At 39.1% G+C, this 25,178-nt stretch overlaps 1 pseudogene; it reads right to left on the bottom strand.

Annotated features, from left to right (window-relative positions):
* LOC103201550 overlaps window positions 1-25,178 on the bottom strand; it is a 151,759-nt pseudogene that overhangs the window by 119,096 nt on the left and 7,485 nt on the right.

Raw genomic sequence — 25,178 nt, 5'->3', positions numbered from 1 at the left:
GCGGGATCGGGCAGTGTTTCGTTCTGCTGTGCATGGGGTCGCTATGAGTCGGAAACGACTCGACGGCACTTAACAACAACAACAACAACAATATTATCCAGGATGAGGCATATTAAAGAGGGTATGCAATCTAGTCCCCCCACCCTACTCAAGTGCATGTATTTCTTTAGTAGCACCTAAAACAGTGACCACCTACTCTCTACCCATGGACAGCTAGGAAGGACCTTCCACAGTGGGATGGGAACAGCTTCTACCTGTGCACAGCCATCTACCAGGGAGGTAATTGGTATCTGAATTAAGAAAGTGTTTTCATTGTTGTTGCTGTTGTTAGGTGCTGTTGAGTGTGCTCCCACTTATAGCGACCCTATGTATAACAGAATGAAATGCTGCCCAGTCTTGTGCCATCCTCACGGTGTTTGAGCTCATTGTTGCAGTCACTGTGTCAATCCATCTCTTTGAGGGTCTACCAATTTTCAGCTGATGGTCTACTTTACCAAACATGATATCCTTCTCCAATGACCAGTCTCTTCTTATAACATGACTAAAGTACGTCAGAGGAGGTTTGGCCATTTTTCCCTCTTAAGGAGAATTCTGGCTATACTTCTTCCAAGACAGATTTGTTGGTATGTCTGGCAGTGCATGAAATTTTCAGTATTGTTTGTCAACACCACCATTAATATGCATCATCTCTTCTTTGGTCTTCCTTACTCATTGTCCAGCTTTTTCATGCATATGAGGCTGTTGAAAATACCATGGCTTGAGTCAGGTGCACCTTAGTCTTCAAAGTGATGTCTTTGCTCTTAAACACATTAAAGAGGTCTTTTGCAGCAAATTTGTCCAGTGCAATATGTCATTTGATTTCTTGACTGCTACTTCCATGAGCATTGAATGTGGATCCAAGTAAATAAAATCTCTGACAACTTCAAACTTTTCTTCATTTGCCATGATGTTGCTTATTGGTCCAGTTGTAAGAATTTTTATTTTCTTTATGTTGAGTTGCAATCCATACTGAAGGCTGTAGTCTTTGATCTTTATCAGTAAGTACATCAAGTCATCTCTACTTTCAGAACACAAGATTGTGTCATCTGCATATAGCAGGTTGTTGATGAGTCTTCCTCCAATCCAAATGCCATGCTTTTTTTTGTATATAGTTCACCTTCTCCGATTATTTGCTCAGCATACAGATTGAGTAAGTTTGTGTTTCAACCCTGAAATATACCTTTCCTGATATAAACTATTCAGTATCACCTTTACTGTTTGAATGATAACCTCTTTGTCTATGTACAGGTTGCTTATGAGAACAATTGAGTGTTCTGGAATTCCCATTCTTCACAATGTTATCCATACTGCTATTATCTACACAGTTGAATGGTTTTGCAGAGTTGATAAAACAGAGGTAAACAACTTTCTAGTATTCTCTGTTTTCAGCCAAGATCCACCTTACATCAGGAGTGATATCCCTCTTTCCGTGCCCTCTTCTGAATCTGGCTTGAATTTCTGGCAATTCCTTGTCAATATACTGCTGCAACCATTTTTTAATTATCTTCAGCAAATTTTACTCATATGTGATATTAATGATATTGTTAAATAATGTCCACATTGTGTTGGATAGCAATGTGTGTGATAGTGACAAACAAATAGAAGCTTATTTTTAGTGCCTAAGTGTAGTGCCTAAGGCACTTGACTGCTAACCAGAAGGCTGGAGGTTCAAACCCACCAGCCACTCCTTGGAAGGAAGGTTGGGCAATCTACTTCCTTAGTGATACTGCCTCAGAAACCCAAGGAGGTGGCTATGAGTTGGATCCTTGGAATGGGCATAAATATTGATCTCTTCCAGTTGGTTGGCCAGGTGGCTGTATTCAGATTTCTTCACATAAATGAGTGCTTCCAGAAATGCATTCATTTGTTGCAACTTTTCGTTGGGTATTCTTTCAGTTCCTTGAGCCTTGTTTTTTGCCAATTCCTTCAGTTCAACTTGGATTCATTCCTTCAATACCATTCGTTCTTGATCATATGCTGCCTTCTGGAATGGTTGGACACCATGCAATTATTTTTGGTACAGTGACTATGTGTTCCTTCTATCTTTTGATGCTCGCTGCATTGTTCAATATTTTGCCTACAAAATCCTTTAGTATTGCAATTTGAGGCTTGCATTTTTTTCTTCAGTACTTTCATTTTAAGAAATGCCAAATGTGCCCTTCCCTTTTTGTTTTCTAATTCCAGGTCTTTACACATTTTATTAAAACACTTACTTTGTCTTCTTGAGCTGCCCTTTGAAATAATCTATTCAGCTCTTTTATTTCATCATTTCTTCCATTTACTTTAGCTACTCTACATTCAAGAACAAGTTTCAGAGTTCTGACATCATTTTTATCTTTTCTTCCTTTCCTGTCTTTTTAATGACCTTTTTCTTTCTTCATGTATGGTGTTCTTGATGTCTTCCCACAATTGGTCTTTGGTCATGGGTGTTCAATATGTTAACTCTGTTCTTCAGAAGCTCTCTAAATTCAGCTGGTATATAATCAAGGTGGTATTTTTGGCTCTCATGGCCTTGTTTTAATTCTTTAGGTTCAACTTGAACTTGCATATGAGCAATTCCACAGTCAGCTTCTGGGCCTGTTCTGACTGATAATACTGAGCTGCTCCTTTGGCTCTCTCCACAAATGTACTCTGTCTGATTTCTGTGTTTTCCATCTGGTTAGGTCCATGTGTATAGTCACCATTTGTGTTGTTAAAAAAGATATTTGCAATACATAAGTCATTGGTCTTTCAAAATTCTATCAGACAGTCTCTGGCATCATTTCAATCATCAGGGCTGCATTTTCTAACTACTGATGCTTTTTTGCTTCTAACTCTTACATTCTAATTACCAGTAATTTTCAATACATCTTGATTGCGTGTTTGGTCAGTTTCAGGCTACAAAAGTTGGTAACAATGTTTGATTTCTTCCTGGTTGCTCTGTAAATTTGAATAACAGTAGCATTAACTGCTCTTTCTTGTAAGCATATGGATATTATCCTATTACTGACAACATTATACTTCAGGATACATCTTAAAATGTTATTTTTGACAAGTGACAACCATTGCTCTTCAGTGTATCATTCCCAACATAGTAAACCATATAATTGCCAGATTCAAAAAAATTCTGATTATTAATGGATGTTTGCAGCTGTTTCTTCGCCTTTTGAGCCGTGCCCCATCAGCAAATGAAGGACCAGAAAACTTTACTCCATCCACATTAATAAGGTAGATTCCACTTTGAAGAGGCAGCTCTTCTTCAGGTGTATTTTGAGTGCCTTCCAACCTGAATGACTCATCTTCTGACATTATATCAGGCACTGCTTCAGTGCTACTCATAATATTTTCCCGTAACATGTCAGACAGTGTTTTACTGCTAGTCATAAGGTTTTCAGTGGCCGTTTTTTTCAGAAGTTGATGGCCCCATCCTTAATCTTAGTCTGGAAGCTCCACTGAAATTTGTTCACCACGAGTGGCCCTCCTGGTATGTGAAATCCCAGTGGCATAGCTTCAGCATCACAGCAACACACAAGCCATCACAGTACAGCAGGCTTCCAGAGGAGTGGTGGAGTGTTTGTATTAGATTACATTAGAAGACTTCTCCAGTCCTGAGATGAATCACAGAACAGCCATTTATCATACATTTTAGTGATTTCTATGATAATCTAGAGAAATAAACATGCAGATTGTCAGACAAGAGGTTTTAAAGGACCTTCCATAGTGCAACATCCTTCGTTACAGATGAAGACACTGAAATCTAGATTTTCTATAGCAGAACCAAAATGAAATCTCAGCCTCATCATTAGATGAAATTAAATGGAAAAAGCACTTGACTTGGTGTCAGGAGATTTGAGTCCAAATATAAGCTTCATCACATATTGACTACATGACCTTGAGCAAACTGACTTCTCTTATAGTTCTGCTTAGCACTTTTTTTTTTTCCCCAGATAACTTCAACAAAAATTCAGTGTGTGCCTGTTATACCCTAGGCTGTATGCAAGGCATGAGATATAAAGATGATTACAATACTCTAAAATGAAGCAGTTTATAGTCTGGGAGGAAAGGCAGGCAAGTTAATAAATAAATAAGTGAATACTCTCTAATACTGCAATAAATGTAAGAGTTAGAAAGAAGTAGGCAGATCCATTTGAGAATATTGAAGATTTTACAGGATATGATATGACTGAACTGAGACCCTTGAGGGGAGTGTTGGAACTCACTGGGGTGATTAGATTCAGAAACAATATCCTGGACATATATGTAAAAAGAAAATATTTTGTGTTTCTGATTAATGCAGTGAGAGTTAAATGAAATAACAAAAGGCCTACTATTTTACCTTCAGAAATACATTTCCTTTCCTCCTTCTTAATCCACTGCTTTATCCTGAATACTGAAGATCAGCAAACTTTTTACATAAAGGATCAAGTAGTAAATAATTTTCGCTTTGCAGGCTAGACAGCAGTCTCTAGCAACTTAATCAACTCTGCTTTTGAAACACTAAAGCAGTAACCAACTATAAATAGACAAATAGTGTTACTTTGTACAAATAAATCTTTATTTACAAAAGTAGGTGAGTGATATTTGGCCAGTGAGCCAAAATTGCTGACCTCCTGCTTTATACCATGAAGGCTCTCAGGTTCCCTCTCTGTGCTAGCTCTATAGGTGAGGCTCTTGCCACAAAGTACAGGAGAATGACTTTGAAACCTCAGGGGGGGAAAAAAAAATATATATATATATATAGATTGTGAGGTGTTTAGCTTCAACATGTGATTCTCATTCTAGGAGATGAAAGTCTTCATGTGACTCTCTTGGTACATTATACATTATGTTCAGGCCAAGTTTGTTTGTTTTTAAATAAAGTTTTACTATAATTCTGTGGCCTGTTCCAATATCTAAGAGAGTAGGTAATAATTAATAGTTTGGGAGCTTAGAAAGAAGAGCAATGGCCTAGAAAGCTTAAACATCATGACTTTAATAAAAATCAGGCTTGAATGTCTTTTGTTGGTGTTTAATATTTAGTCATGTACAGCACTTTTCCTTCACTCCAAAATGTTACTTTCACATTCCCCAAGTATGCTGGCTTCAGAACTTCCAAATCTGTGTTTCAAGTACAATTTGCTGCAGTAATTTTCCAAAGTCAGCATAAAAATTGTTCTTCTTGTCCATGTTTGGAAAGATAGTCTATGGGAAACCAGTGATCTGGCCAACATTTCTACTCCTCTCCTTCCGCTTAATTGTGTGAGCTTGCATTAGCAGTAATTCCTACAAGGTTCTTTCTAATGCAGTTGGACCCTTCAGCCAAAGTGACCTCTTGTTAGAGATCACAAATATTATACACATAGCATTAGAATTGTATTACATAGGATTAAAAAGTAAAATAAGGAAGTTTGAGCCTTTTATCCTCCTTTTACTTTCATTAAATTTACAAGAGATTGGAATATCATATACTTACCACTCTAAAATCTGAATAAAAGGTAGCATCTCTATCCTAACTTTTTGTGCAATGGAAGGAGTTATGAATGGAATAATGACTTAGTAATTGTGGTAGTTATGTTTGTGTGTTAACTTGGCTGGGCCTGGTTGAGTGGCTGGGCAGCTGGTGGTAGTTATTCCCCATGATGAGACTGGCAATCAACTCCATGGTGGGATATACCACAAGCAGCTGAGTAGTTAGCTGCCTTTGGGATGTGGTCTGCTTCCTATATATAAGCAGAAGCCTTGGGAATGGTCTCTAGCCTATGGCACACTTGGACCCTGCATGTAGCTGTGTTTTTGCTCAGCAGCCTGCTATGCTCTGCCGACCTTATAATAGACTTAAGTTAATGGCTGCCATGTGGTTTGGCACCATCGGGACTGTGCCTTTTTACTTGTCAACCTTGGGGCTTCTCAGCCTCAGCAGCCAGCAGCTAGCTATCTTAGTGAAGAAATGCCTCTAGCTCCAGTGGGCCGGGAGCAGGAGGTAGAGTTGGACCCCAAGGTTGAGGGGCTTGCACCCAGCCCCTAGAGCCTGACACTTTGAACTTGGACTTAAAGCCTCCAAATTGTAAGAATAAACTCCTGTTTGTTAAGGCTATCCCAATTATGGCATATTCTTATCAGAGCGGCACTAGGTAACCATAACAGTAATCTAATGCTGCTGTAATAAAAATACCACAAGTAGATAGCTTTAACAAACCAAAATTTATTCAGTCACAGTTTAGGAGCTAGATGTCCAAATTCAAGGCACCACCTATATGGGAAGGCTTTCTTGCTCTGTCAGCAATATGAGCAAGTCTTTATTTCCTGTCCGTATCTGTGGACCAGGCATCCCTTGGAGATCTCCATGTGTCTTGGCATCAATCTTCCCCTGGGTCTAGGAGGTTCTTAACATAGGGACCCCAGATCCAAATGATGTACTCTGCTTCTGGCTCTTCTTTCATGACAGTAGTCAAGCTCTACCCTCTCTGCTTACTTCTCTCTCCTTTTAGCTCTTCTAAGATAAAAGATAAGAAGATCTGGTGGTGCAGTCCCTAAGGTACTTGACTGCTAACCAGAAGGTTGGTGGTTCAAACCCACCAGCCACTCCACAGACGGAATATAGGGCAATCTATTTACATAAAGATTTGTTGTTGTTGTTGTTGTTGTTATGTGCTGTTGAGTCAGACCTGACTGATAGCGACCCCTCCTTGGGTTTCTGAGGTGGTATCACTACAGAAGTAGATTGCCCAACCTTCCTTCTGAGGACTAGCTGGTGGATTTAAACCTCCAGCCTTCTTGTTAGCACTCAAGTGCCTCAGGCACTACACTACCAGAGCTCCCACCTTGGAAACCCAATGGGGATCACTGTGAGTCAGAATTGACTTTTAACCACAGAGGGTTAAAATGTAAGGTAATGCAGGCCACACCCCAGGAAAGCTCACCTTACATCAGATCAGGGTTGTGACCTAATTTACTCTCAGTATTCTTCACCAGCACCACAACTCAAGATCATAAACTCTTCTTCGGTCTTCCTTATTCATTGTCCAGCTTTCACATTCATATGAGGCAATTAAAAATATCATTGCTTGGGTTAGGTACACCTTTGTCTTCAAAGAGACATCTTTGCTCCTCATCACTTGAAAGAGCTCTGTCTTTTGCACCAGAGTTGCCCAATGGGATACATCATCTGATGTCTTGACTCATGCTTCCATTGGTATTGATTGTGGAACCAAGTAATATGAAGTCTTTGACAACTTCAGTCTTTCCTCCATTTATCATGATGCTGCTTATTGGTCCAGTTGTGAGGGTTTTTGTTTTCTTTATATTGAGGCTTAATCCATACTGCAGACTATAGTCTTTAATCTTCATCAGTAAATGCCTCAAGTAATCCTCACTTGCAGCGAGCAAAGTTGTGTCATCAGCATATCATAGGTTGCTGATGAGTCTACCACCAATCCTGACGCTACCACGTTCTTCTTCATATAGTTCAGCTTCTTGGATTACTTACTCAACATACAGATTGAACAAGTATGGTGAAATAATACAACCTTGACACACTCCCTTCCTGATTTTAAAACATGTATTATCCTCTTGTTCTGTTTGAATGATAGCCTCCTGGTTTATGTACAGGTTCCCCATGAACACAATCAAGTGTTCTGGAATTCCCATTCTTCTCAATGTTATCCACAGTTTCTTATGATCCACACAATGAAATGCTTTTGCATAGTCAATAAAGCACAAGTTAACATCTTTCTGGTACTCTTTGCTCTCAGGCTGGATCCATCTGACACCAGCAATGATATTTTTCATTCTACATCTTCTTCTGAATCCAGCTTGCACCTCTGGAAATTCTCTGTCAATATACTGCTACAAACGCTTTTGAATTTTCTTCATTAAGATTTTACTTGAATGTGATATTAATGATATTGTTTGATAATTTCCACATTCTGTGGGATCACCTTTCTTTAGAATGGGTACATATATAGATCTCTTCCAGTCAGTTGGCCAGATAGGTAGGTGTCTTCCAAATCTCTTGGCACAGCTGAATGAATGCCTTCAGCATGGCATCTGTTTGTTGGAACATCTCAGTGGGTATTTCATCAATTCCTGGAGTCTTGTTTTCCCCCAATTCCTTCAGTGCAGCTTTGACTTCTCCCTTCAGTACCATTGGTTGTTGATCATATGCCATGTCCTGAAATGAATTAACATTGACCAGTTCTTTTTGGTACAGTGACTCTTTGTATTCCTTCCATCTTCTTTTGATGTTTCCTACATCATTCAATATTTTGCCCATAGAATCTTTCAGTATTGCAACTCAAGGCTTATGTTTTTTTTTTCTTTCAGCTTGAGAAATGCCGAGAGCATTCTTCCCTTTTGATTTTCTAACTCCAAGTCTTTGTACATTTCATTATCGTAGTTGGTTTTGTCTTCTCAAGCTGTTCTTTGAAATCTGTTCAGCTCTTTTATCTTGTCATTCCTTCCATTTGCTTTAGCTACTCTTCATTCAAGGGTAAGTTTTAGAGTCTCTTCTGACATCCATTTTGGTCTTCTCTTCCTTTTCTGTATTTTTAGTGACCTTTTGCTTTGTTCATGGATGATGTTCTTGAAGTGATCCCACACATCCTCTGTTTTTTGGTCATTGGTGTTCAGTGCACCAAATCTATTCTTTAGATGGTCTTTACATTCAGGAGAGATATAATAAACGTCATATTTTAGCTGTCGTGGACTTCTTTTGATTGTCTTCAGGTTCAGTTTGAACTTGCCTGTTAGTAGTTGATGGTCTGTTCCACAGTCAGCTCCTGGCCTTGTTTTGGCTGAAGATATTGAGCTTCTCCACCACCTCTTGCTATAGATGTAGTCAAACTGATTCCTGTGTACTCCATGTGCAGAAGTCCACATGTACAGGTGCTCTTGGTAGTGTTGAAAAAAAGGCATTTGCAACAAATAAGTTGTTAGTCTTACTAAATTCTATCATGTGATCTCCAGAGTTACTTCTTTCACCAGATTCTTCTTACCAATATTTGCATTCCCGTCAACAATGATAATTAATACATCGTGATTGCGTGTTTAGGGGCATAGAGGGATTCTATATAAAAGCATTTCCTGCCCTCACCTGCTAAACATTCCCAAGCATTCTGCATTGCTCCTCCACACATTCAGTGCTGTTGGTACCTTTTAAGTGTTTCCACAAGATTTTAAGGAGAGGATATTTCTTTTCTTTTTTTTTAGCACATCCTCAGTTCTTGGCACAGTTTCCAGCACATCATAGTCATTTAACAAATAGTGAATTAAAGGTGAAGGATAGGGATAGTCAGCTGGTTATGATTAAAATCAGCTCACAGGACACAATCAAGGACTTTTTCCTCAGGTTTGAAATATTATAAACTCTGTAATAAATATAACCAAGGTTGAACCCTTGTTCACACATGGACTCTGGGCAAGATTTAACTCTAATAAGCATTTGCTTATCCTAATGTTTGGGCCATGCCCCCTCCTTTTTTCTTAGTGAATTCCAATTTAACCTTTGAAACCATTTTCTAACTCTGTGAGGCTTTCTCCTATTCCACACAGTCAGTTCCTCTCTCATTCTGTGCACCCATGGAACTTTGCACTCACCACTCTCATTATTTTGTTGCACTCTGCTGTCATTATTTCCTTGTATGTCCATCTTTCTTTTGCAGGGCAGAGCACAGTTTCTGCTCCAGGACTTGGCATGCTACATGTGTTAGCAGCAAGGGATCCAAAGCATCTAATTCTGCCTGAATAAGCACAAATTCCAAATTCACAGATGAACCTAAATTAAGTGTATATATATTTTCTTTTTCTGCATGGCTTTGTCATAAACAGGTTGGCATCATCAGTGACAGTACCAAGTCCTATTTCACTGTTTTATACAAAACAGTTATTTAGTGTTAGTGCCCCAAATTCTTTTTTCTTTCTTGAGCCTGTTGTCTGTATGTGAGTTCAGTTTAGAATGTAGTATTATCAGTATTTGTTAAAAAAAAAAAAAAAAAAGAAAAGAAATTATAAACTAATTATAGTTTCAGGCCATATATTGGGCTAAGTGTTTCATAAACACTGCCACATTTAATCTTCTTAACAAACCTGAGGGAGGTGTTATTTACCCTGAAACAGATATATAAACATCTTACCTTGGACTAAATCATCATTCTACAATTGACCATTTCAACTGACAGAAACACAAAAGACAATCCATTTGGTATTGCCTCTAACCATATCTCTGACTCTGATTCACAAAATGGTAAAAATCTAAGATCTATATTTTATAAAAGAATTGAAATAAATGATATTGGGGGAAAAAAAAAAAAAGCCCAGCTTGAAACCACCTTCATTATGGGCCCTAGAGCATACCTTTGCTATGTTATTACTTAATTTAAAATTGTGAATTAATATTCTTTTCAGGCTGTGATTTGAAATAATAATTAAAGAAGCTAATGGAAACTTTACTCTCTGATTGAGATCTGGAATCTTGTCATTAGTGATGCGTAGAGTTCCCAGGGGTGCCTGGACCCAGTGTCAGCAGTGTGCTTGGTATACCCCAAACTTCAGAATAGTTAGTCTAACCTAGTCACAGTTCCCCAACTGAATGAAAGGTGAAGGCTATTGAACTGGTTATGTCAGCCTAGAAAAGAAGAAAAGGAAAGAGAAGTCTAGGCTTGAATATGATAGGATTAAAGTGAAATAAGTAACAGAAAGAATGAACTTAAAATCCTGGTCTTTTGACCCCCAATGTAATCTCTGGTGGTGTAGTGCCTAAGGCATTTGACTGCTAACCAGAATGTTGGCAGTTCAAACCCAGCAGCCACTCCCTGGAAGGAAGGTTGAGCAATCTACTTCTGTAGTGATACTGCCTTGGAAACCCAAGGAGGGGTCACTATGAGTTGGATCCGAGTCCACAGCAGTGGTTGCATTTTTTTTTTTTTTTTTTTGTAAAGAAAAAGAAAGAAAGAAAAGTTAATCTGAAATGGTGGTTCTTAAAAAAGGTCTGTACAGAGAAAAGACAGACATAGCCATTATTTAGAAAGAGCACAGAGATTCTGCAGCAGAATCAGTGGCAACCCAACCATGAAAACTTGTTGCCATTGAGTCAATTCCAACATATAGTGACCCTCATTTGGCTTTCCAAGGCTGTAAATGTTTATGGAAGTAAATTGCCCCATCTTCCTTCTGCGGAACAGCTGGTGGGTTTGAACCAGTGACCTTCTGGTTAGCAGCCAAATGCCTTATCCACTACACCATCAGAGCTCCTTTTCCCAAATGTATTTCCAACTCATAGCAATCATATGGGACAGAGTAGAAATGCCCCCATGGAGATTCCAAGGCTGTAATCTTAATGAAAGTAGCCTGCCACATCTTTGTCCCATGAAACACCGGTGGATTTGAACCACTGACCTGTCTGTTAGCAGCTTAAGTGCTTAACCACTGTACCACCAGGGCTCCTACAAAGCCATATAACCAGGAACAAAATCAAACCCACTGCCATCAACTCAATTCCAATTCATAGTGACCCTATAGAACAGTGTACAACTGCTCCATAGGGTTTCCAAAGCTGTAAATCTTTGCAAAAGCAGATTGCCTTATCTTTCTCCCATGGAATGGCTGGTAGGTTCAGTCTTCCAGTCTTTTGGTTAGCAGCTGAATGCTTTAACCACTCCACCACTGTACCTACAAGGCCATACAGACGTGACTTTTTTACTTCATCCCTTATGTCAGCATATGGATTCATCCAGGGCTGGGATTCCTTGAGGTAGAGTTGTTCTTTTAAGCAGTAGTTCTCAACAACTTGCTGCACACTGGAATTACTAAGGAGGTTTCTAAGTGCAGATGTCCTACCCTGTATAATTAAATCAGAAGCTCTGGGGAGATGGGTGCAAAAGAACATTTCACTCTCTCTCTCTCTCTCTCTCTCTCTCACACACACACACACACATATACATATACACATATATACATATATATATACACACATATTTTTTTACAAGTTATCCAACTGATTTTCATGTCTAGCCACATCTAAGACCCACTTGACAACAATGAAAGTCAAGCATTTTTTTTTTCCTGATATATTCCCTCTATCTTCTCCTCTGTTTTTCTCTTTTATTAGTTATAGCCATTTGTATTCCACCACCACCACTGTATATTAGGCATCTGTGCTGCAGCCAGGTATAATATATATCCCAAGAGCTAAGACCATTCAACAATAGTACTATGATACCCACTTTATGATGAGAGACTGAAATTCAGAGAAATTCAGTAATGGTCTTAAAGCTACTGGGTAGTGATATTGGTACCCTAAATCTTGAGCTTTTCCATGTACCCTCATTCCAAACAAGGCTGTATGCTACTTGAGGATGGCAACCAGGGTTATCCATTTCTGGATTTACCATAGCCCTGGCCTGCTTAAATACGTTTACCAGTTGAAAAGACACTCTCCCATTTTCATTGATCTGTAGAAAGTTCACTCTTCCTCCAGCTAACTTTTCTTCCAATCCCACTGCTCCTGCTGCCAGTGCTCCCAGCCAGTGTTCATCTCTCATCTTCCTCAAGCAGCTATGATCCTTTCTACCTCATTCCATAAGTGGCCCTCATACCTCTGTTCTCATTTCTGAATTTTTCCATCTTGCATTGACCTCTTAATATATACCAGTTACCCTAAAGCTACCTCAATAGCCAGGCACCAGTGATTTTTTTTTTTTTTTTTCCTGTGGGTTAGGCAGGAAGAGTAACAGAAACAGGAGTCTGGAAATACCTGCTCTAGTCTTGTTCTACTGTTTACTAGCTGAACTTGAGAAATTACCTAACTTCTCCAAGTCATTACTGGCAAAATTAAATCAATCATAATACATGATTTTGTATATGTGCCAGTTTCTTGTTATTTGCCTGGAATCATAGTGTTGTTGTTGTTGTTGTTGTTTGCCGTCGAGTCGGCCCCGACTCATAGCGACCCCTCCTTGGGTTTCCAAGGCAGTATCACTACAGAAGTAGGATTGCCCAACCTTCCTTCCGAGGAGTGGCTGGTGGGTTTGAACCGCCAGCCGTCTGGTTAGCAGGCAAGTGTCTTAGCCACTATGCTACCAGAGGAATCATAGTAAGTTCTAGAAAAGTATTTCTTTCCTTTTTTTCCCTCTCTTTCTTATCCCTTACATCCTCTCTGAGAGTTATAATTAATTACCACAACAAATGTTGCTGAGATATGTTATAAAAATCACTAAAATTTGTCTTGTGATCCACTTATTTCTCCCGGGGGGGGGGCGGGCTTTGTATTTAATATTAACATACAGGGCATGCAGACATAGGCTTTATGTATCTCTCCAGAGGTGGCTTCTCCCCTGAAGCAGTATGGACAAAGAAGCTCTGAGAGTTTAAAGAAACTGGTGGGATTTTGTGTTAAAAGCAATTTGGATTATTGTCTGGGAAATATTGCTAGTGTGCCTGCATTCTTCAACATTGCTTTCATTAGTTACTACCAATCAGCAAATAAAACAGACTTGCCTGAAAGATATCTCATTATTTTCTTTCCTTTTTTCCTATGACCACATTTCAGGCTATGCTTACTGGGAGGCTTTCTATAATTGGGTTCAAGCTGCTCAGTAAATATACTAGTCCCCATGCACACACTGTCTTTATCTCTAAATAACCAGTGTGGTTCTTAGATGAATGTATGGCCAGGGGATTTACTGATACTCAATAAATGAAATCCACATCATTATGTTTTCTGTACTTCATTCTCTGGAGAGCAAAAAACAAAACTACTCACATGTTGATAAAGTTTAGCTTGTAATCTTCACCTCTTAGAATAGAAGCACATGTACCAACGATGCTGTGTACATAAAAATAATATGACTAGATGGCACACAACAACAAACTCTAAAGGCGATTGTTTTAATGATGGCTGTTTCCCTGGAGAGATGTTGGAACTCCAGGGTCTGGAGTTCAGCTCTTCTTCCTAAGGGGTGATCTTGATGGAGAGACTGGGTAAAGGACATCAAAGCCAGAGCTATTCTTAATTTAGAAAAAGTATGTATCAAGGATTCAGGGGGAGTGAGAGAGATGATGGCATAATCCATGAGCAGTGAACTAATGGCAGGAAGGATCATCTTTTTAAATGCTGTGCTCCAGGATTTTCTCAAAAATAGAGACATTTAGATGAACAAATTTCAGTAAAAATTTGTGACTGTCCATTGTTTCCACTATAGAGAGGTCTTTTGGGTAGGTGTGAACCAGCAACCTTTCAATTAGTAATCCAGCACTTAACTATTTGTACCACTTAAACACACATGCACACATATACGTATACATATACATACACAGGGGGAGGGAGGGAGAAAAAAATTGATCGCTTGAGAAAGAACACACTTGTTTTCCTATAAATTGAGTTTGGGAGGTGAGAAGTATAAAGGACAAGAATATTCAATTCTAAGGTACTCAGTTACACCTCCACTCAGCAAATTCATCAAGCTTGTCTCCTCCTCATCTTTTGCTAGTCATCCATGCTCTGCAGCTCTCCAACCCAGAAAGGCTGCATAGCCACAGGCCTGCTTCAGGGTGGGAAGACTGGCTGTCATCCTAGACTTGGTTCCTGGTGAGCCTCCCTAGTCATTTAATGTGGTTGATGACTACTTGTGGCTCAGCACTGGAGATGATGATCCACCAGAGGGAGGGTGCTGGATATAGCCAAGAAAATGAATCAAAATCATATTCTAGGAGAGAGAGTTGATCTGTGTGACCAGATAGGGCTCAGTTGTCTTGGGAAGGGAGAATCTCTGAAGCCAAGCTGTAAGCTGGATGTAAGGAGCAACCGCTATGAGCCCCTGGTTGCTGCTCCCTAGGTATCACTCTTGAGGCTTGACAAACAAACGTGGATGAATGAGGATTTAAAATCCTTGTGAGGGACTGAATTGGATCAAGTACAAAGGGCACTTGCAGTAGAAGATTAGGGGGAGGGAACAAGGAGAGATGGAGCTACAGAGATCAGATAGCTATCCATTAAGAGGCTATAAGAGTCATCCTCCAGTTGGGAAAGTATTTAACCAGAGAAGCTACTTCCTTTGGTTTTATTTCTTAACATCTCCCAGTCACTATGTTGAACAATACTGAATTATATAATAGACAGTCTGAGGATATGCTTAGACAAAATATGTGCTAGCATAACATGGGCAACAAAAATTGAGAAATGATCGTATGGGTTAACACATCCAAAATTCTGCAATCAGAAAGCTCTAGAAAGAAATTGTTTTAATTGCATCATAAATGTGAGTTCTCTTGACATCCAAAGAAGAAAAGTTCATCTTAAGTGAGGCTAATAATCTTTTCAGGGCTTTTGGGGCTATTAAAAGTCTTAATCTAGCCTTATAACTACAGTAGGTTTCTTTGTATTCATCTTCATTGTCATCATCACCACCAACCAAACCAAGAACCCTAAGACTGCAGCCTTTTCATTATATGAGACAGCTATAGTGCTACATGCATTACCTCATGTAATCCTCACAAAAATCCTCATGTGTAAGCATCAGTATCTTCATATCACAGATGAAGTAAATAATGTTGAGAGAGGCTAAATGATTTACCTGATGTCCCACATCTGTTAGATGATAGAACTAGGATTCAAATTCATTTTTTTCCTTTTCAGGAGCCTAAGATTTTAAGTATTCCACAAATGAAATGTCATATTGTTAGCAATGTGTGTGCAAGCATTCCTTGGTTGGGATCATCCGATTTAGGGATAACTCCTCCTTGCCCTATAATGTTGTGTAAACTTGTCCTCACTTTGAAACAATTAAATGACTTACAGAAAATTCTTTCATCCCAATCACCTTCACATGCAGCTTTTAAGTCACTGAAAAGTTGTCCAACCATTGCTTGCACTAAAGTAAGGCTAAATAAGAACGACATGCACCTGTTCCAGCTCACCCACAAATTCCACTTAAAGATTTAAAGACACAGGAATGGATCTTGTTCATAACCCATGGACTGCTTGTACCATAATTACGAATGTTTTTAAATTTCAGGTTGAAAGAGTTTGAAACTGTTGGAAAACTTTTCATACTACATCCCCAGAATATGTGTACTGATTTAGAAGAGGCATCTCAGCTTGGATGTTTGGGCCAGGATTCTGGAGAGCTTCTTCACAGTATTTTTGAAATCATGTTAAAATAGTCCTTCCTTTCTTCCTCCCTCCCACCCTTCCTCCCACTCTTCCTCCCTCCTTTCCTTCCTCCCAGCCTTGCTCCCTCCCAGCCTTCCTCTTACCCTCCCTCCCGCCCAACCATCCTTCTTTCTTTTCTTCCTTCTTTCCTCACTTTCTTGCTTTTGTCCTATCTTTTTTGTAGTAGAAGACTTAAGTATGAGGGTTTGACTGGCTGATACCACTTTTACATAATAAGGAATCATACTTTGTGGGACTATAAGTTTTAGCCATTTGCATTTTAGAATGATTTTTATTTCCTGTAGAACAGTATACATTTCATTGTAAATTAATTTAACACATTCTTATTTTATTTGTCAAGTAGATGAAGATTGGAACACATTTTATTTTTATGTACTGGCTTTCTCAGCTGAAATGTCAGTTCCTCAGGGAAACCATCCATAAAGTCTCCCTTACGTATTTTCATAGCCTTTAGACTTATTTATTGCCATTATCAAAGTTTCAATTAAACGATTATCCCTGGAATTATTTAAGACCCCCCATTAGTCTGTATTATAATCAAAGCAGAGATAATATATACCTTATATGTTGCTGTAAGCTAAATTTCAGGCATAGAGCTAAACTCGTTATAGGCATGCGACATTTACTGATTGAATGAATAAAATTCCCCATCCCTAATTGCTCTGTATATTTAATTATTAACCTATGGGCAAATTGCTGTTGTTAGCTGCTGTCAAATCAGTCACCCCAGCTCAGGTCTGGACTGTTGTGATCCATAAGGTTTTCATTGGCTGATTTTTTGGAAGTAGATCTCCAGGCCTTTGTTCCCAGTCTCTTAGTCTATGAGATGCACTGAAACCTGTTCAGCATCATAGCAACACACAAAGCTCCACTGACAAGTGGTGGCTTCATTTGAGATGCATTGGCCAGGAATTGAACGTGGGCCTCCTGCATGGAATTCTACCACTGAACCCCTCAGTGGACAAATAGATCTAAAGAATTTCAGTAGTTTTCTATGTTTGGGAATTGAAAATGTCAACAGGCAACATTAGTTTAAGAGCTAACGGAAACGCTGAGCAAAATGTATCATGTCATTTCTATCTGGTGCATAAACACCATTCTGTCTGCTTGGGGGTAAGAGTAGAAATTGAATAATTAGGAGAATATTATCAGAATGCATGCACATGGCCCCTCAGAGCCCCATTACTTGTGAAGTCACTAAGGCAGATAAGATCTAAGAAGTTCTAGGGTTTATCTTAAGAAAAATATTAGCATTATTTACATTTAAAAAATTTATTTATTTTTTTACAACAAAAGCTTTCCTTTTTCTTGACTTTATGCATGATTTCTGGAGACTGAAAGATAAGTTTGGCATGTTTTTAAGAAAGGAAGTTTATGAAAATAATTTGTATTTTAAATATTAATTTAGGATAGATCATAGAGTCTGTTGTTGTGGGAAGTTCTGTTTACTATTTGGGTGTTGGGCCATCCTGCTGGGCACATGGAAGCTGTCCTATCTATAGGAAGATCCTATAGTTGATAGCAGACACCTCTGCCATTGCTCCCTTCTCCCTCCCCAACCCCAAAAATATACCCTCCAAACATACAACTCAGTTGGGTGTCTCTGAACCCTTTTCCCTTCCTAAAAGTGTCTCTGCACTTGTGGCAATAAAGTCCTTGGGCACTTACAAGCTTTATATGATTTCTCTAAGACTTTGTGTCTGTCCTCAGAAAAATGTAATTCTCAGTATGTGTGATACTAAAAAAAAAAAAAAAAAAAAATTCTTTGCCATAGTGACCTTATAGGACAGAGTAGAACTCAAAACTCAGAGTAGAAGCTCTTAGGTTTTCCAAGGTTTTATAGAAACAGATTGCCACATCTTTCCCCCACAGAGAGGCTGGTGAGTGCCAGTGGTCTACATTTTGATTAGCAGCAGAGTGCTTAACCACTGTGTAATCAGGGCTCCTTATATATGATATTACAAGAATTAAAGGAAATCTAAACAATTTAGATTCATGTACCTGACTTTCAGAGAAGTGAAATGTAAAGCTAAGCTTTATCGATTTTAATATTAAGGTAATGGTGGTATCATTAATGTGATCATTTTTTGTTTAGAGAAAAATCTATTCTGAATGCTGCTTTTGTGTGGGTTTTTTCATTCTTAAAGAGCTTGGATTTAAGAAAAAAGTATAATAGCCTTTTCACTAAAATGAACATGGTAATTGCCAAAGTTATTAGGAACTAGAAGTGATTGCTTTAGATTACCTTTGAAAAAGGGCCAGTTTTTTTCTGGTCCAGAACAAGGATATAGCAGAACTCAGCAGCAATGCCACAAAGAAATTGTTGGCTAAATGCAAAGTCAGTCATGGCCCAAACCCAATGGTTGATACTTGCCCTGTATCATATGGGAGCATACTTTAGTCAGAGCCTAATTTAAAGCAAAGGCCATTGTGTTTTCACTACTTGGGGAATCATTTGTAATGTAGATTGTTAACAGCACAGTTCCATTTTCAGGAATACTGTGTAATTTTGAAAAACCCTTCCCTTGGACTATGCAGCAGGAATGTATCAGTCCTTCCCATTCATTCTTTTAGAATTATTTGTAAATCTTTCCATGAGTAGCTAAGAGGCAATGAATAGGAAAAGTAAAAAATGAGTCTGAAAAGTGGGCAGGAATGCAAGAGGTCCATGTAAATTATCTCAGGTGTGCAAACCATTCACTCATCATTCAGGGCTTCACTGGTTCTCAAGAGCCTGCACTGCATGCAGCACTGTGGACATTTCATGCTGTTATTCCCTCCTGGTAGGATCTTACTGCTCTTAATTCATTTTCTTTTCTACCTTGGATGAGATTGATTTTTATCTCCAGTTGTCAGGATGCTTTCACCAAGCAGAGAGGGTACTTGCCCACAGTAACTGTATCAGTGGGGCAGGATATGAGCATTATGAGCATTGGCATCAAGGCCCTCCTTGGGTTAGCTGGGCATTTGTCACAGGTGGAATAACGTGCTGTTTCTGATGTGCTGCCTGCCTAACTGAAACAGGTCACCCAGCAGATAGGATGCAAACAGGCATTCAGTTCACCCATTGCACTCCAGACTACCTATCCATCAGGTACTTAAAGAAAGACAAAGAATGTTTTTGGTTTCGTGGAAAATTGTGAAAATACGAAAGGGAAAAAACATCAAATAACTGATTTTATTTTTTATTTACAAGTAGATAATTATTTAGGAAATTCCGTATAAAGTGATACACAATCCTTGCTGCACAAATTATACCAAGAGAACATATTCCAAGGATGAAACAAATGACCTTTTCGTGGGAAAGAAATTACTTCATTGTTATTTGCATGTGACTCCTCCTGGCGGGGTGTCCTAGGCCCACCATCAATGCTGCACAACCAACCAACAGGTGATTTGTGTGTTATGTGTGCTTTGACAGGTCTCACAGTGGTGCAGTTTGGCTCTTGGATGTATAATACCACATTTAATTTAGCCCAGCAGGTCTTCATGAATACTCACCATCAGGTGGTGAAAAACTCTACCCCAAAGTAGCTGATAACTCATTTTTTTTGCTTGGTCTTCCCACCAACTTGGGTTTTAAATAATGAAAATTTTAAGCTGCTTTCCCAAAGCCCCCACAGCTTGACTCAGAGTTTAACATTTAAGGTACTTACATCAGCCAAAGGGAAGTATCACTTTACTCTTCTTTTAAAGAGAAGCAACATAATGCAGTGGGAGACATCACGGATTTCCAATCAGACTGACCTGGCTTTGACTTGGAGCCCTGATGGCTCAGTGGTTAAGGGATTGGCTGCTAACTGAGAGATCACCAGTTCAAACCCACCAGCTGCTCCACAGAAGAAAGATGTGGCAATCTGCTTCCATAAAGATTACAGCCTTGGGAATCCTGTGAGGCAGTTCTACTCTGTCCCATAGGGTCGCTACAAGTCAGAATCGACTGGATGGCATTGGGTCTAGTTTGGGGTTGAATCATGGCCTTGACATATTAGCTGCATGATCTTAAGTGATTACCTAACTCTATTTCATCATCTAGAAATAGAGCTAATAACATTTGCCTTTCAGGATTCTTGCAAGAATTAGCCCTAATTCTGTCAATTCCTTGACTCACTCATTGTAGGTGATCAATAAATAATAGCTACAGCTGCCTAGAATTCTTTTGGCTCTTAAAAAACCAGAAGAAGTGTAGTTTAAATAAACCCAAACCTCTTTCTCATGACAGCAAGAACCTGTGAAGATGCTTCTGGGCTTGGATAAGAAAATAAAACTGAAAACAAACCATATTTTCACTTAAATCTTTCAAGTTTAAGAATCCATTTCAGTCAGACCTTTCAAAATCCTGATAAATCCTTTCTCTGGGAGCTGTAAAAAGGAATAGAGAAGGAAATGTAAATTTATGCTAACACCAAATTTAAAACCCTATTCTAGATTTACTAAATGTTCTTTATCTTTTATCAATGTATTTTGAAAACAAAAGAAGTGACAGGATGTTACATGTTCATACTTGGAAAAGGGAGCATGCTGTGTAGGATAACAGGATGGAATAGTGGAAAGATTCTGGACTGAACACCAAGCTTTGAATTCTGGTACCAACAATATCATTTACTAGCTATCTGATCCTAGATGTTATTTCATCACTGTGAACCTCACTTGTTAACCTTCCCTGTCCTACCATATTGTGCTGTGTTGAGAATTAAGAGAAATCAATGATGTAACAATATTTTCAAAAACCAAAGTTTACATAAAAATGAGATAATATGTTGCACAGATTTTCATATGTGGGTTCCAGTGGACCTTGATTGATTTCTGGTTCAACTCCCAATTAATAACGGTGTCCATGGGAAAATCATGCAGTATTTCTAAGCCTATTTCTGTATCTTAAATTGCTACTTTAATATTTATTGTGTAGGGTTGGTATGAGGATCAAACAAAATATATATGTTTGAGTCACATTGTAAATACTCAATAAATGGTAGTAATGTTAGTGATACTGATGATTTTTAGTCTTACGAAAATAGGAATTGTGAAGATAAGTTTAAGACCATTATAGAATCCTGACCTTCAAATCAACTGACCTTTATTGAGTGCCAGTATGTAGGCACTGCAGAATTTGAAAATATCAGCTATGAACATTACAATTGATGTGTGTTTGTGTGTGTGTGTGTGTGTATGAGATGGGGGGTGATGATGATACATAGATAGGTAGGTAGATAGATAATATTTACTGAGCATCATTTTATTTATTTACTTACTTACAAAAAAAGAAAAAAAGCAGTCACTTTAACCTTTGCATTTTACAAAACCACAAGGGAGAAATCCATGAAGGGGAAGAGGTGGTGGGGGATGGGGAGTAGGAGATTGTGACATGAAAAGAGGAAAGAGAAAGGCCCAGAAAAGCAGCCCAGTCACCTTAGGGACCAAGCAGAAACTGGACCCAATCCAGCCCAACTGGGCCTCTTGTGTCCTGGCTGCACAGCACCAGGACAGCATACCTCAGGGAAGAGCCACAGTCCTCAGTTCCTAGAGAAATTGTCCTTATGTGACAAGATAACTACAGCTGTGGCTTCCAGCAGCCCAATGACGAAAGTGGGCCTCCTTGCCCTCCCTCTCTCAGGTTGGGCAGCAGGCAGCTTGAGGTTAGGATGAGGGCTACCCATCTAGCAGCTTCAGAATGCTCTCATGCTCCTTCAGTGTTCTCCAGACCTGATCCTTCTCTTTCTTGGTGGGAGTCTGCTTCTTTTGCCAGGCAGCCATCCTCTTGTAGAAGGCATCCATGACCTCATTGCCATGTGGATCCTCTGCCTAAGCTCCTGCTGCCTCCTTCTTGGCTAGCCTCAGCAGATCCTGTTTCTTGGTGCAGTTATGGGTTCTGAGTACCTTCAGATCAGCTCAACATTTAAGCATGCTCAGCAAGGACCTCTCGATGAAGCTTTCTCAGGAAAGAGTTAGGGATCTATGTAAGGGGAGGATGGGGTTGGGTGGAGAGGTTTTAAACAGTTAAGGCAGACAAACTTGTCTATCAGTTTGCCCTACCGTGGTGGCGTATTGCTGTGTGGCTTGAGGTGGTGCCACCGGTGTCTCCAACCCAGTAGGGTTGTAGATGGTGCACAGATTTCAACAGTTTACAGACTGAGACAGACTAGGAAGAAGGAGGAGGCCATCCACTTCTCAAAGAATTGATCATAAAAACCTTATGATTAGCAGAGAAACACTGTCTGATACATTACTGTGCAACTTTATGAATAGCCTGGAAACATTGTCCAATACAGTGCAGGAAGATAAGCCACTTAGGTTGGAATGCTCTCAAAATAAGACCAGTAAAAAGCTGCGTCATGAAAGTAGAAACAGCCTTAATGATACGGATAAGTAAAACTTCTGAGACCTCCATTTGCTGACGTGGCATGACTCAAATTGAGAAACAGCTGCAAACATCCATTAATAATCAGAACATGGAATGTACAAAGCATGAATCTAGGAAAATTGGAAGTTGTCAAAAATGAAATGGAGTGCATAAAGATTGAAATTCTAGGCATTAGTGAGCTAGAATGGACTGGTTTTCATGATTTTCAACCAGACCACCATGTGGTCTACTATGCTGGGAATGACAATTTGAAGAAGAATGGCATGGCATTCATAATCACAAATGATGTTTCAAGATCTGTCCTAAAGTACAATGCTGTCAGTGATCGGATAATATCCATATGCCTACAAGGAAGACCAGTTAATATGACTATTGTTGAAATTTATGCCAAAGCCAAAGATGAGGAAATTAAAGATTTTTATCAACTTCTGCAGTTTGAAACTAAGTGAATATGCAATCAGGATGTGTTTAATTATCACTGGTGACTGGAATGCAAAAGTTGGAAACAAAGAAGAATCACCAATAGTTGGAAAATATGGCCTTGGTGACAGAAATGATGCTGGAAATTGCATGATAGAATTTTGTAAGGCTAATGACTTACTCATTGCAAATACATTTTTTCAACAACACAAATAGTGGCTATATACATAGACTTTGCTAGATGGAATACACAGGAATCAGATTGATTACATCTGTGGTAAGAGGCTATGGAAAAATTCAATATCTTCAGCCAAAACAAGGGCAGGAGCTGATTGTGGAACAGACCATCAACTGCTCATATGTAAGTTAAACTTGAAGCTAAAGACAATTAAAACAAGCCCACGAGAAACAAAATATTACCTTGAATATATCCCTCCTGAATTTAGAGACCATCTAAAAAATAGATTTGGTGCATTGAACATCAGTCATCAAAAACCAGAAGAATTGTGGGATGACATCAAGAACATCATCCATGAAGAAAGCAAGAGGTCACTAAAAAGATGAGAAAAGAAGAGAAGACCAAAATGGATGACAGAAGAGACTCTGAAACTTGCCCTTGAGTGGAGAGTGGCTAAAGCAAATGGAAGAAATGACAAGATAAAAGAGCCAAACAAAAGATTCCAAAGAGCAGCTTAAGCAGACAAAGCCAATTACTATAATGAAATGTGCAAAGACTTGGAGTTAGAAAACTGAAATGGAAGAACATGCTTGGCATTTCTCAAGCTGAAAAACTGAGGAAAAAAATTAAGACTCAAGTTGTAATATTGAAAGATTCTATGGGCAAAATATTGAATGATTTGGGAAATATCAAAAGAAGATGGAAGGAATACAGAGTCACTGTGCCAAAAAGAGCTGGTTGATTTTCATCCATTTCAGGAGGTGCCATATGATCAAGAATCAATGGTACTGAAGGAAGAAGTAAAAGCTGCACTGAAGGAATTGACAAAGAACAAGGCTCTGGGAATTGATGGAATACCCACTGAGATATTTCAACAAATGGATGCCGCCCTGGAGGCACTCACTCGGTTATGCCAAGACATTTGGAAGATAGCTACCTGGCCAACAGACTGGAAGAGGTCCATATTTGTACACATTCCAAAGAAAGATGATACCACAGAATGTGGAAATTATCAAACAATATCATTAATATCACACACAAGTGAGATCTTACTGAAGATAATTCAAAAACGGTTGCAGCAGTAAATTGACAGAGAACTTCCAGAAGTGCAAGCTGGATTCAGAAGAAGACATAGAACAAGAGATACCATAGCTGCTGTCAGATGGATACTGGCTCAAGACAAAGAATACCAGAAAGATGTTTACTTGTGTTTTATTGACTATGTAAAAGCATTTGATTGTGTAGATCATAACAAACTGTGGATGACATTGAAAAGAATGGGAATTCCAGGACACTTGATTGTGTTCATCAGGAACTTGTACATCAAGCAGGAGGCTGTTGTTCAAACAGAATAAGGGGGCATTGCGTGGTTTAAAATCAAGAAGGGAGGGTGCCAGGGTTGTATCCTTTCCCCATACTTATTCAGTATGTATGGCGAGCAGATAATCCAAGAAGCTAGACTATATGAAGAAGAACATGGCATCAGGATTGGAGGAAGAGTCATTAACAACCTGAGATACACTGATGACACAACTTTGCTTGCTGAAAATAAGAATGACTTGAGGCAATTACTGATGAAGATTGAAGAATACAGTCTGCATTATGGATTGCATCTCAATATAAAGAAAACAAAAATCCTCACAACTGGACCAATAAGCAGCATCACGATAAATGGAGAAAAGATTGAAGTTGTCAAAGACTTCACATTGGTTCTACAATTAACACCATTGGAAGCAGCAGTTAAGATATGAGACAACATATAGCACTGGGCAAGTTGGCTGCAAGGGACCTCTTTCAAGTGCTGAGGAGCAAGGATGTCACCTTGAGGACTAAGGTGCGCCTGACACAAGCCATGATATTTTCAATAGCCTTGTATGCACGTGAGAGCTGGACAATGAATAAGGAAGACCAAAGAAGAATTGATGCTTTTGAGTTAGGGTGCTGACGAAGATTACTGAAAGTACCATGAACTGCTAAAAGAACTAACAGATCTGTCCTGGAGGAAGTGCAGCCAGAATGCTCCTTGGAAGCAAGAATGGCCAGACTTCGTCTCACCT

Source organism: Orycteropus afer, unplaced genomic scaffold, assembly GCF_000298275.1.
Source record: "Orycteropus afer afer isolate SDZICR_OR568_19922 unplaced genomic scaffold, OryAfe1.0 scaffold00154, whole genome shotgun sequence".
NCBI lineage: Eukaryota > Metazoa > Chordata > Mammalia > Tubulidentata > Orycteropodidae > Orycteropus > Orycteropus afer.
This window is presented reverse-complemented; position numbering and strand designations above follow the sequence as displayed.